At 43.8% G+C, this 12,379-nt stretch overlaps 1 protein-coding gene across 2 annotated transcripts in view; it reads right to left on the reverse strand.

The window, feature by feature from the left end:
- The window catches only part of LOC125725059 (syncytin-B-like), a 176,005-nt gene that overhangs the window by 2,984 nt on the left and 160,642 nt on the right, over positions 1–12,379 (reverse strand). The window contains exon 2 of one of the 2 annotated variants that reach the window (XM_049001661.1): positions 5,596–5,672. The exons of the other annotated variant lie outside the window; for it this stretch is intronic. The gene's annotated coding sequence lies outside the window, so the exon portion shown is untranslated. Of the gene's footprint in view, positions 1–5,595; positions 5,673–12,379 lie in introns of those variants that run through there. 2 annotated transcript variants of the gene reach the window in all.

Consider the following 12,379-nt stretch of genomic DNA (forward strand, 5'->3'; position numbering starts at 1 on the left):
TATGTTTACAGCAAATTAAGCATGTTCTACAAAATTGCTTTGCATAATCAGAAAAATTTATAGCATAAAAGTATTGCTGGATAATATGTACCATCCCTCCTGTTGAGACATGAGTATTTCCATGGCTCACTAAGGCAGCTGTTTTGTATAAGTTTTTTGGTAGGATGGGCTTGTCATTCATATAGTAAACTTTCCCTTGCTGTATTGCTCCTCTCTTGATCCAACTCTGTATTTCTGTTTTAGGAGCATGAATCTGTGCATCACACAGCACATCACTATCTATGAAAAGAATGTCTGCCACTGATAAGGTGGGCTGTTTCAGGGCCGCTTCTTTGGCAGTTTTATCTGCAAAGTTGTTTCCTTTAGCTATTGTGGAAGCATCGGTTTGGTGTGCTTTACATTTGCACAGTGCAAGGCGAGTCGGTAATTGTACAACATCTAATAATCAAAGTAGTAAGTTTGTGTGAGTTAGAGACGTTCCCTGCGATGTTTTAAAACCTCTATTTTTCCACACTCTTGCATGGTGATGAACAGCTCTAAACACATATTGACTATCAGTGTATATAGTAAGTGACTTATTTTTGAATAGCTCGCATGCCCTAATTACAGCATAGAGTTCAGCCGCTTGTGCTGAACAAGCAGGTGGGAGTGCATTGGCCTCTAACACTTCAGTGGACGTAACTACAGCATACCCGACCTTATTTTTTCCCATATCATTTTTTGATGCTGATCCATCTACATAAACAACCATTGAATCTGATATTGGGGTCTGTAAAATATCTGCTCTGGGTTTTGTTTGCTCTTCCACAACTGCTTTGCACGAATGTGGCTCTCCATCTTCCGTTGTCGGAAGAAGGGTGCTAGGGTTAAGAGGACCACATCGCTGTATAGTAATGTTTGACTGTGAAAGCAGGAGTGAGACTAAGGTCAGATGTCTAGCATGTGTGAGGAACGGAAGCGGCGTCTGCAGTAAAACTAATGAAACTGAATGTGGCACCTTCAGGGTGAGTGGGTGACACAACACTAATTCTGCTGATAATTTTACTGCTTCTGCAGCAGCTGCACATGCTTGCAAACATTGTGGAAAACCAGCTGCTACTGCATCTAATCGTTTAGAATAGAATGCTAGAGGTCTTTCCTTTGTCCCGAACGGCTGTGTTAATACCGCTTTCATATAACCTTGATTAGCATCAACACATAAGGTAAATGGTTGTTGATAATCTGGTAAGGCAAGTATCACATTTGTTTGTAGCATCATTTTTAAGTTTGTGAATGCCAATTCTCCTTCTTTTGTCCACTGAATTTTATCTTTTAAGGCCATGTCTTTCCCATAAATTAAGGTTTGCAGAGGTTGAACGAGTGCGGCATAATCAGGTAGCCATTCTCTGCAATAATTACAAAGTCCTAAGAAGGACATCATTTGCTGTTTAGTCTTTGGCTTTGGTGCCTCTTGTATTGCCTGTTTTCTAGTTTCTAATAATGATCGACCTTGTTGGGAGAGTTTATGTCCAAGATATATAACTTCCTCCCTGCAATATTGTAATTTTTGTTTTGATGCTTTATGTCCTGTATCATATAAATGCTGTAACACCAACAGTGTGGCTTCCTTACAATGCTGTTTTGTATCTGAAGCAATTAATATATCATCTACATACAGTAGCACTTGACTATGGGATGGTATTTTACAGGTACTCATAGAATATCTAAGGGCCATGGTATATACATGTGGACTTTCTGAAAACCCTTGAGGGAGTCTAGTATATGTGTATTTTTTTCCCTTATAGGTGAAACCAAATAAATGTTGAGAATCAGAGTGCAATGGTACTGAGAAAAATGCATTACTGAGATCAACTACTGAGAAGTAACTTTTATCAGGGGTTAATGAGTTGAGCAATAAGTGTGGGTTGGGCACGTCTGGTGCTGCGTGTTGCACTATGTTATTAACTGGTCTTAAATCCTGCACCATGCGCCATTTCCCTGTATGTCCCTTCTGGACAGGGAAGATAGGAGTATTGCAAGTGGCCTCAGGAGCCTCTCGCAATATTCCTGATGCCAACATATCCTGCACTACAGGGGCTATACCTTTCTCTGCCTCAGGTTTTAACGGGTATTGTCTAACTACCGGGCGGTGTTCTGATTTCACAATTACTTTGTATGGTGGGAACCCCTTTACCAGTCCTACATCAGTGGGGGAGGACGACCACAACCCTTCCGGGAGGCGATCTAGATCTGGACATGATCCCTCCTCCAGGGTTGGAAAAATTTGTCAGGTTGGGTCCTGCAAGTGTGTGGTGAGAGTGGTTTGAACTCTCCATCCCAAAGGAAACCGCCACACATTATGTTTTTTGTCATAGCTCCAACATGAGCCAGGTACGGGTTGGTAGTCATTGTGACTGTGCATGGAATCTCGTAAGAACATCTCTACATCCCTCCACTGCATCTGAGGTGGTTTTGATAGAGATACATGTGGTGTTTCCCCTCTGAACACAGCCTGTTGTTTATTAGATAAGATGACTGAGGCAGCAGAAAAGCCAGTAGTGGAGTTAACATACAAATGTTGTAAGGTGATACAAGTGTCTTGGAGGGCATGAAACGTTTTGTCATAGGCATAATCTGGTCCTGGGGTGCCTTTGTACCACATAGTGACATGTAAGGCATCATCAGGCATGAACTGGGTTTGTTTAGGGGACTGCTTTTCTCTAGTTTTTCGCAACAATTCTCGTGTCTGTGCAGTTCCCCCTAGGTCCAGTGACCAGTAATATTGTGGTGCTCCGGTTCCTTGCACAACATAGGCTTCCTCATTTATGATTGCTTTCATGCCAGAGTTTGTGGCAACTACACTAATGCCCATCTGTACCATAAGGTCATGGCCTAACAGATTGACAGGGCAAGAAGGGCTTATTAACACTTGTGCTTGACATTCAATCCCAGTTTCCTTATCTTTTACTGCAACTGGGTTTGTTAGCTGATGACTGTCTGTTTGGCCTCCTGCTGTTTTTATATTTATGACAGATGAGGAGTATGTGACTTCAGGAGGACTGGAGGTTAGGACAGTCCTACAGGCTCCAGTATCACACAGGCATTCGTATACTTTGCCATTTATGATTAATTTCCGACTTGGCAAAGTTCCCCACTGCCTTTCTGCTAATAGCTGACATACTGCTTGCAAATCTATTTCCTCATCCAGGAGGTCTTGTAAGGTAACCTCCGGTTCTTCCCTTAAAATGACCTCTGTTTCACCTCGGATAGTGTCAGCAACAGGGGTCTCCGAGGAGGGTCATTGGTCATTTTCGGTGGAGTTTGGATTGAATGGTCGCTTCCCTGACCTGCAGTCCCTGCTTAAATGTCCAGGTTTCCCGCATGTCCAACACTCTGTTTCCTGTGAAAACCCTCCTGTTTGTTTATTTCTAAATCTTCCTCGGCCTCTAAATCTTCCTCTTCCTCTACCTCTGAATCCCCCGCGTCCCCGAGGGTTCGTTTGCACTAGCGCTACCACGTCAGAGGCGCTGAATATTGTATCTGTCTTTTGCTGTTTCTGCGCTTTCTGTGCGTGTTGGGCATATTCTAAGGCTTGTTGGACTGAGCCAGTATTCTGATGTACCCAATGTTTGTCGAGATATTTTCGCAATTCAGGCTTTAGGCCTGCGACAAAAGCTCGTTTTAATTGTTGCTGATACACTCCTCCATCTTCCTCGTCGTGAGGAATTCCTGAATTTCCCCTGAACACCACTCGCATCCTATCCATAAAATCCTCAGGTTCCTCTCCATCTTTTTGTTTGCACTGCGCTATTCGCCCATAATCTGCACGTCTTACGAAGGCTGTCTCTACCCTGTTTCGCAAGTCTCGTAATGCTTGTATGAGTTCCTGCGAGTCATGTGCTAAGACTTCATCATTATTACCATGTCCTGTGAAGTCTCCCGCTACACGTCCCCATTTATGGGTAAACAACTGTCTTAGGCATCGGTACATTTCCCTGCCGTTCAAATGAAAACTACTTTGTAATTCTAGGATGGCAGTCCAAAACTCGGGTACCCCTTCTTCAACCGGGGGTATTCCTTTTAAAGCCGCTGTTCTATCCTCAGCGGTCCAGGGTCTATATACTAACATAGTTTCGGGTCCTGCATTATTTGGCCCTCGATTTGGGTTTGCCACTTCTACGAGGGGACACTGCCATTCTACCTCCTCTTGTTCTGTGTTATTTTTTGGATGCCATTGTACTTTAGCTGTGGCCAAATCTTTTACAGGATATAGAGAGGGATCAGACCCTCGAGTTAACATGCGAGATGGTTCCACCCCCCCCCCTGCTTCTTGTCTATCTGTGGCTGGAACCAGGCACCGGAATTTGTGGGGGCGGTGGAGGAGCTGGAGGGGCAGAAGGTCTTGCTGCCGTTTCTTCGTCTAGTGTGATTAAAGCCACCTGCAGTTTTTTCTCCTTATTTCTCTTTTTCTGTTGTCTCTTATTATCTCTTAGTTTACTCTGTTCTAACCATGCATCAGAGAAAACGTATTCCTTTTTTCTATCTTGGCCTTTTTTATTATTGGTAGTCTGTAACATCTCCAGTTTTAAGTTTCCCTGTAACTTTAATATGTCTGGAGTATGGAGTTTTCCTTCAAACCCATGTTTTTTCCTCCATCTCTGACTACTTATTTGTCCTGATCCTGGTTTATATCCTTCCATAAACTTCTCATCTCCCTCTAATTTGATTTGTTTACTCAGATTTTTTCCCATTGTTACCTTTTATTGAATACACTACAAAACATAAAAAATCCTAAAAGCAAGTCCCTGGCATGAGACCTCAGGAGGACACCAACACGGCCTTCTACTGCTCACTATTAGAGCAGCGGTGTTAGTTTTCAGGGATGAAACCCGTCCTTTATCCTTCAGTCACCAGTATGTTGTTGCTTTTAGGGTGGATCGTGTAGGTTAATCTAAAACCTATAAAAACACATCCACATACATCAATATATATATTTCCAATAACGCCTACTTTCTCTCCCGGTTAATTTCGGCTAACCTCAACCACATGCATGTCTTGGCCACCTACTTATTTAGGTGCCGTATGTCTCACTTGGCCACCTACTCACTTAGGTGCCATATCTCTCACCTGTATAGTGTGCTCTCTGTTCCGTCACCGAGGTCCTTCAGACATCACCAGACGTCGAGCGCAGTTCTAACCACCGGCCTGATGACGAATTCACATCACAGGTCTTTCTTGCACCCGTCTTCGAGTGACTGCCGGCAGTTTTCGGTGTCGCTTCTCTCGGCGTACTGGAGACGTCTTCGGGGTTCCTCGGATCCGGCTCAAAGGACCAAATTCTATGTTGGGGAAAGCGCCCGGCGTTTCCACCCCAACTCCACATTTATGAGACACACACAGGTTACAGTTTTACTTGCAAGGGTACCCACACTCTCTGCAATGCAAACTACAGCAGAATGTGTTACAAAGGGTGGTTCCCCTTGACTCCTTTATTTATAGTCAGTGGGAGGCGCAAGAGTCATGCAGAATAGGGAGGTGAGAGAAAGTTCTGGTTTTGCTAAGGTGGGAATGCTATTATTAATATAATCTAAAGTATGAGGCTAGGGGAAAACAAAATAATATATATACATATTTACATTCATTGCTGATCATACAGGAGTGATAACAAAATGATTAATAACAGTTTCTTCAACCTAACACATGGTATTGGATAACATAAAATGTAGAAAAAGAGAACAACGAGTCCTAGAATAATATAGCAAAAGGAAAAGTCCCAAATAGATAGACTTGTTCTAAGCTGATAGGTGGACCTTGAAAACGTAGAAGAAACTGGTATCTCCAAATGGCCAAACTTTCTTTGAACTGCCTGGACCTTGAAAGGCAGAAGTAACTGGAACGTCCAAAAATCCGATTTGTCCTTGATTTGTCAGATGACTGTCGCATTTTAGGCCATAAAAGATGTATGCATTTGTTGCTCGGGGAGCAGAACACAAGACGCATGCTTGCTGAGTGTCTGTTTCCTGTGAGCTCATCAAATAATAAAGTTCTGTCAAACACTTAAACATCGGACTTCGAGAAATTTCTTCCACAAAACACTCTGTTCTCGTTAACAATTTTTCAGTTATAAATTCCATATTATACACTTTCTTTCCTCTTTCTTTCCATTGTACTGTCGTGGGTGGCTGGGGTTTTAGCCAGGAGATCGTTATCATCCTCCTGGCAATTACAAGAAGAACTCTCTGTAATACAACCTTATTTTCATGCACTATATTCTGTGGCATAATTCCTAGTATGAAACGAGCTGGTTCAAGTGGTAATTTTATGTTCAAACATTTTTTTTATCTCTTCCTGTATATTTTGCCAGTACTCTGACAGTTTTGGACAATCCCAAAAAATGTGGGTGTGGTCTCCTACCAGGTCACAACCCCTCCAATAAACCCCTGATTAGAGGTGTTGCCAAACGTAGAGGTGAGAAGGGGAGTCTTAAAGTATCTCATCTTAACTTTCCAATCAAATTCCCTCCATGTAGGACTGTTTGTTATTCTGTGTCCTTCTTTACATGAATGAGTCCAATCTTCATCGTTAATGATAGTATTCATCTCTAGTTCCCATTTCTCTTTATTAACACTGTTGACTCTTTTTGTAATATTTTATAAATATATGATATAATGTTCTTTTAACCAATCCTTTAATTGTTAATATAAACAATATATTTGTTGACTGTAGGTATCTAAAACAGTTGGGCACTGGGAGGCCACATTTGTTTCTAAGATGTTCGAAGGACATTGGATCTCCTCCATTACACAACTGATCCAACTGGTTAAACCCTTTTCTCCCCATGTCTTAAACCCTGTATCTAATTTAGATGGTAGAAAATCAACATCATGTGCAATTTTCATTTTTGATGAAGGGCGTCCCAGCCTCTCTCTCACTTTTCAGAGTGTTTCCTATCCAAATGTTATTGATTTTATTTACTTTCCATGTATCGTGATTAAAAATAATTGCTATGTGTCACGCTGGCTCTCCGGGGTTAAAGCGGGCGAGCAGGCAGGAAACAAGCGAGGTAGCCAGAACTCAGGGAAAATGGGGGATTTATTTAAGGGAACTGGGGAAGGAGACATCAGACACTGACTAACATCAATGACAGACAAGGGGTTAATGCAAAACAGGGACTTAAATACACGGAACAAGGCAGCAGGAAACAAGACACGACTGGGCACAATCAGGGAATCACACGTGGGTAATTAGGGGGCGTGGCAGACACGAGGAGCGGACGGAGCGGGCGTCACACTATGTCCAGCGGCAAATTTGGGCAGATTGTTCCGTTCCCACCCACTGACCCTCCCTGTCCTGGGTTATCCATACCACTACTGATATAAGTTGGGCTGCCAAGTAATAATTTTTTAAATTAGGTAAGTCCAGACCCTCATTCTCTTTTGGGTTTAATAGTCTTTTCAGTTCAATCCTGGGTCTTTTGTTTTGCCAGGTAAATTTGGATAACCATTTATTGAGCGTTTTGAATGTGGATATAGGGACCCCTATGGGCAGGGACTGGAACATAAAGAGAAGCCTAGGTAGTATGTGTCATGATCCGGCTCGTCGGCTCCTCGTGTGCCCCCTGATTACCCGCGTGTGCTTCCCTGATTGTTTCCAGCCTTGTCTGATTACTTTGCTTAGTCTTGTCCTGTTTTAAGTCCTGGTCTTGCCAGTTACCCTTGTCTGTCATTGTGGATTGTTGTTAGTCCCTGTCAAATTTTCCCGAAACCTCGTCCACTTAATAAATCCCCTTTATTCCCCGTACCTTGCCTGCCTTGCCAGTTTCCGGCACGATCGCCGCTACAGATATTTCCTGATCGTGACAGTATGTTCATTCTAATGCTCTCCACTCTACCCAATAAGGATAGAGGGAGGATTTCCCATCTTTGGAGATAATTCTTTATTTCACATAGTAATTTACCATAATTAGTCTTGTATAAGTATGATATACCAGGATCCCTAGGTATCTAAAGCCATAACTGTGGAATCGAAACTTAATATTTGAGAGCTTTAATGCAAAAACATTCTCTGTAGTATACGTGTGGGTAGGTTACTGTAAAATTTGGACGAATCTTAAACTTAAAGCAACAGTAAGGTGTAGCGATCAGGGAGTTCAGTATAGGACTAAACATGCAAGGGAAGAAGTAGATAATTAGTGAAACTTTTGACTGGACTGGAGATCTGAGGAGTCATCTAAAGATATATGACACAGCAGATATTTTTGTCTGCTTTTGAGATGGTTGACGTGACATATTTTCCGACGCGCGCTCTCTGTCCGCTGGTGGGAGTGTGCTCACCTGTCTGCATCGGGGCGAAAGTCCGCCATGCGCAATACAGAGAGCAGAGGAGAATTGTAAAGGCGCGACCATGTAGAGACAAAAATGACAAGCTTTTGTGTAAATAAGATAAATAGCATAAGGCTATTTAGTTTGTTTAAGAAAAGGACAACGTATAGACTTATTCTATAGGAAAAGTAACCTTAAGAACATAAGAAATTTACAAACGAGAGGAAGCCATCCGGCCCATCAAGCACTTTTGGGGAAAACGTACCTAACAGCTCAGAGTTGGTAAAATCTTATCTAGCTCTGATTTAAAGAAACCCAGGGTTTTAGCTTGCGCTACACTAGTAGGAAGACTATCCCATACTCTAACTACACGCTGTGTAAAGAAGTGCTTCCTCAAATTCGCTTTAAAATGTTCTCCCGCTAAATTCCACTTGTGGCCACGAGTTCTAGTATGTCATGTCACCGCCATCCAGACCTGTTAGAATCTTATATACCTGGATCATGCCCCAACTTAGTCTCCTTTGCTCGAGGCTGAACAGATTCAGCTCAACTAACCTGTCCTCATAAGACATTCCTCTAAGACCAGGAATCATTCTCGTAGCCCTACGTTGCAACTTTTCCAAGGCAGCAATGTCCTTCTTAAGGTATGGTGACCAAACATGCACAAAATATTCTAGGTGGGGTCTTACCAGGGAATTATATAATCGTAGCATCACTTCCTTTGACTTAAACTCCACACACCTAGAGTTGTAACCCAACATTCTATTTAACTTTTTTATTGCTTCCCCACACTGGCGAGAGTGGGACATGGAAGCATCAACATACACACTGAGATCTTTCTCATAATCAGCTACCTTTATTTCAGTGGAACCCGTAAAATATCTGTACTGTATATTTCTGCTATATTTCTGGATGTGGCAGTGTGTGAGGAGATGGAGACTCTGATAAAGTATCATAAGGCTAATAAGAACACAGCAAGGCGTAACAAGAAAAGGAGTGAGCAACTGGAGGTTCTGAGGTTATGGCAAAGGGAGAGGCCTGGAGAAAAGAGCAGAAAGTGATGAGAGAGTGATGAGTGAGAATCAGGCAGGAGTCAAAGGTAAAACAGAGCAGGAGGAATTACGACTTCCTCAGTATCAGGGACTGTATCTGTTAGTAGAAGGGCCACCTCTGATATTTAAGGGCCACTTTCCAGTAATAGAGGGCAAGATAAAGTTCAGAGGGGAAGAAACAGAAGGATGAAGAAAGTTGTTTATATGGGTACAGGGAAGTGAGCGACCTGCGGCGGCAGACCGTGAAGGAAGGACTGCGAGGGAGTGATATAATAATAGAAGGCCAGGCATGTGGGTTTAAGAAAAAAGGGAGTGATATAAAGGTGGGGTACGGAGCAAGTGGTAGGGCTGCAGAAGGGCTGATGCATCTGATGGACAGCCCTAACTCCCCATGTAGAGGATGGAGTCAGTTTCAGGAGAAGGAGATAGAAACGGATAGTGAGGAAGGAGTAGAGGAGGATAATGCAGATCATAGAACAGTGGGAAGCAGGAGGGCTGTGAGACCCCCGATAGGGACACTCTGATGCTCCCCCTGGTGGTGAAAGGAGCACAGACACAGTATGTGCCATGGGCAGAACAGTCCTGGCAGACGGAGCTTGAAAATGGATGAAAGTATTTGAGGAGGAAACTATGGGACGGCTCTTGGTGATGGGGGATATAAAAGCGGTTCAGGCTTGTGTCCTGGGGGTAGACGGAATGGAGAGAATGCTGGCAGTGGTGACAGGGACTCCGTGATTGAGTGTGGCTGAAATGAAGGTGGAGCCCGTAAAGGAGGGGGAGAGCCCAGCTGCCTATCTGCAAGCCCAAGAAAAGCGGTGGAGCAGTGAGGCAGAGCAGGACCTACAGGATTTGGTGTTCAGCGGTCTGTACCGGAGGGCTCTGCAGGACACGCTCCCGAAGCCAGTGAGAAGCAGGCTAAGGCAAGTGGTGGGACTTATTACTATTCCTGAGGAGCAGCTGATCCACGCTATTGACTTGTACAGAGAGGAGGAGGACTCTGCTGAAGAGCATGAGAGGGAGCTGACGAAGAAATTGAGTCAGTCACTGCCAAAAAAACAAGGCCACTAATTGGCCTCCGGTCCCTAATTAGAACAGAGTGAGTAGATACAATGGATGGGGGATTCCTCAGAGGGCACCCATTTACTCACAAATTTGATGATCCTAGACCCCTGGGAGACTGGGAAACAGGCTGATTCAGCTGGTGTGCTGGAGCTGTGATCAGCCTGGACACACCTGTCCAACCTGCATGTTCCAGAATCTTCTTTAGTAGATGTTCAGATAGGGGCCAAAAATGTAAATATGTCTAAACTAACATCAGAGCATATCCCAGTGAATTTGTTAGGCAGAGATGCTGTGTGTCAGCTGCAGATAGACATAAAATGTACGAAGGGGGAGTAGAGGTACTCAGTGGACAGTTCACCCTTCTGCAACAAAGGTTGTTGTCCAGCAGGGATAGTATAGCTTATACGGATTAGAAGAAGTTATTGGAAAGGTTTGGGAAATCTTAGAACAGTGGAGACCATTTATACAGGAACAATATAGCAATGTGCTAAATTGGAAATAGGATAAATACAGTTGTTTGTGGCAATGGGAGATTTCAGTGATCCTGGAGTGAGGGATGAGTGGGACCGGATGACAGATCCGCTGCCTGGCCGAGAGAAAGACGGGATGCGCATGACGGCAGACTGGATAATATTAGGCCCTGAGGGAGTAGCCATTCAGATATGGAGGACGAGAGTAGTGGGAGAATGGTACAACACACCAGAGGAGGACCCCCCCTTAGCAGTGGCTTTTAATCAGCCCATGCTGGATCTGGGAGAAATGATGGGGCGAGCAAAGCAGGTGGTTTGGGTGCCGACAGAACATGAAGGAGTGCAGGCAGCGGCAGGAGAGAAGCTGGTAAGGAGTCAGTCGAGTGCAGAGAGTGTAGGAGATTTCAGAGGTTTGTGGTTGTGGAGCATGATTGGAGTGCAGTGTGAAGGGAAATAAAGGACAGAGGAATGTTGGCAGGAGATGGAAGTGCCTGAGGAGGTGTGGTTCCACTTTGGAACCCCGCCCCTCCCATCTGTGGTCAACCTTCCCCTTCTCAGTCTCTTATTTCTGGCCAGACGCGAGATCTTCGTGGTTTATGCAGCGTGCAAGCGTTTTTCCCCTCCTTGTGTTCCTGTCTTCCTGTGTACCGATCTCTGCTTCGCCTCCTTGGCTCCGAGTCATGCCTGGCGCGCTTACTGCCATCTACGATCAGCCGACCTGGATTACCGACATCGTCTGCCGTTTCAGCCCTCTGACAGCCGACGCCGGATGGATGGATGGATTCGAGCTTGTATTTGAAATAGAAACATCGCAGCGGTTCTCAGGCAACAGCTGGACATATTTATTTTTCAGCTTGGAGTTGTCTGGCTTTAAACGATTACATTGAAGCAGAGGTACTTGTTTTTGGTAAAAGCAAGAAATATAAGTTTTGTGTGTCTGTACTCTGGTCTTTACTCCCTGCACACATTGATGGCACGGAAGGACAGTCACTGCAGTCACCTATTCTCACAGACTGACTTTCTCCTTTAAGTGCTGATAATGCAGAAGAAGATGGATCATTGGCTTGCTTGCTTAATAACCACAAGCACCCATATTGCAGAATGAATGAGACTGAAGTGGATGGAAGGCCACATCATTCTGTCTGCAGTGAAAGAAATAATAGGAGTTGGAATTGATTATGATTATGGAGAAAATGGCTGGCTATGGTGAGAAAGCTGTGGAAATTTGTGCCAATTCACATCGGTGAGGGCATAAAGGGTAATTTCTTTCAGTATGGGACGAATTCACATATTTGTGCGAGGAAGGTAACAAAAGTTCACTAAAGTACACTATATTAAATTTGAATGTCTTTAATTAAAATGTTATGTACAGTATAACACTGCACCTTTTAACACTGCATGTCTGGCAGTGAAGGTCACATTCAGTTTGCTGAATGTATTCTCTGTCTTAAATGGTCGGTCTATTTTTCCTTCTGCTGGATGATGTACCCAATTT

This window comes from Brienomyrus brachyistius, unplaced genomic scaffold (assembly GCF_023856365.1).
Source record: "Brienomyrus brachyistius isolate T26 unplaced genomic scaffold, BBRACH_0.4 scaffold60, whole genome shotgun sequence".
NCBI lineage: Eukaryota > Metazoa > Chordata > Actinopteri > Osteoglossiformes > Mormyridae > Brienomyrus > Brienomyrus brachyistius.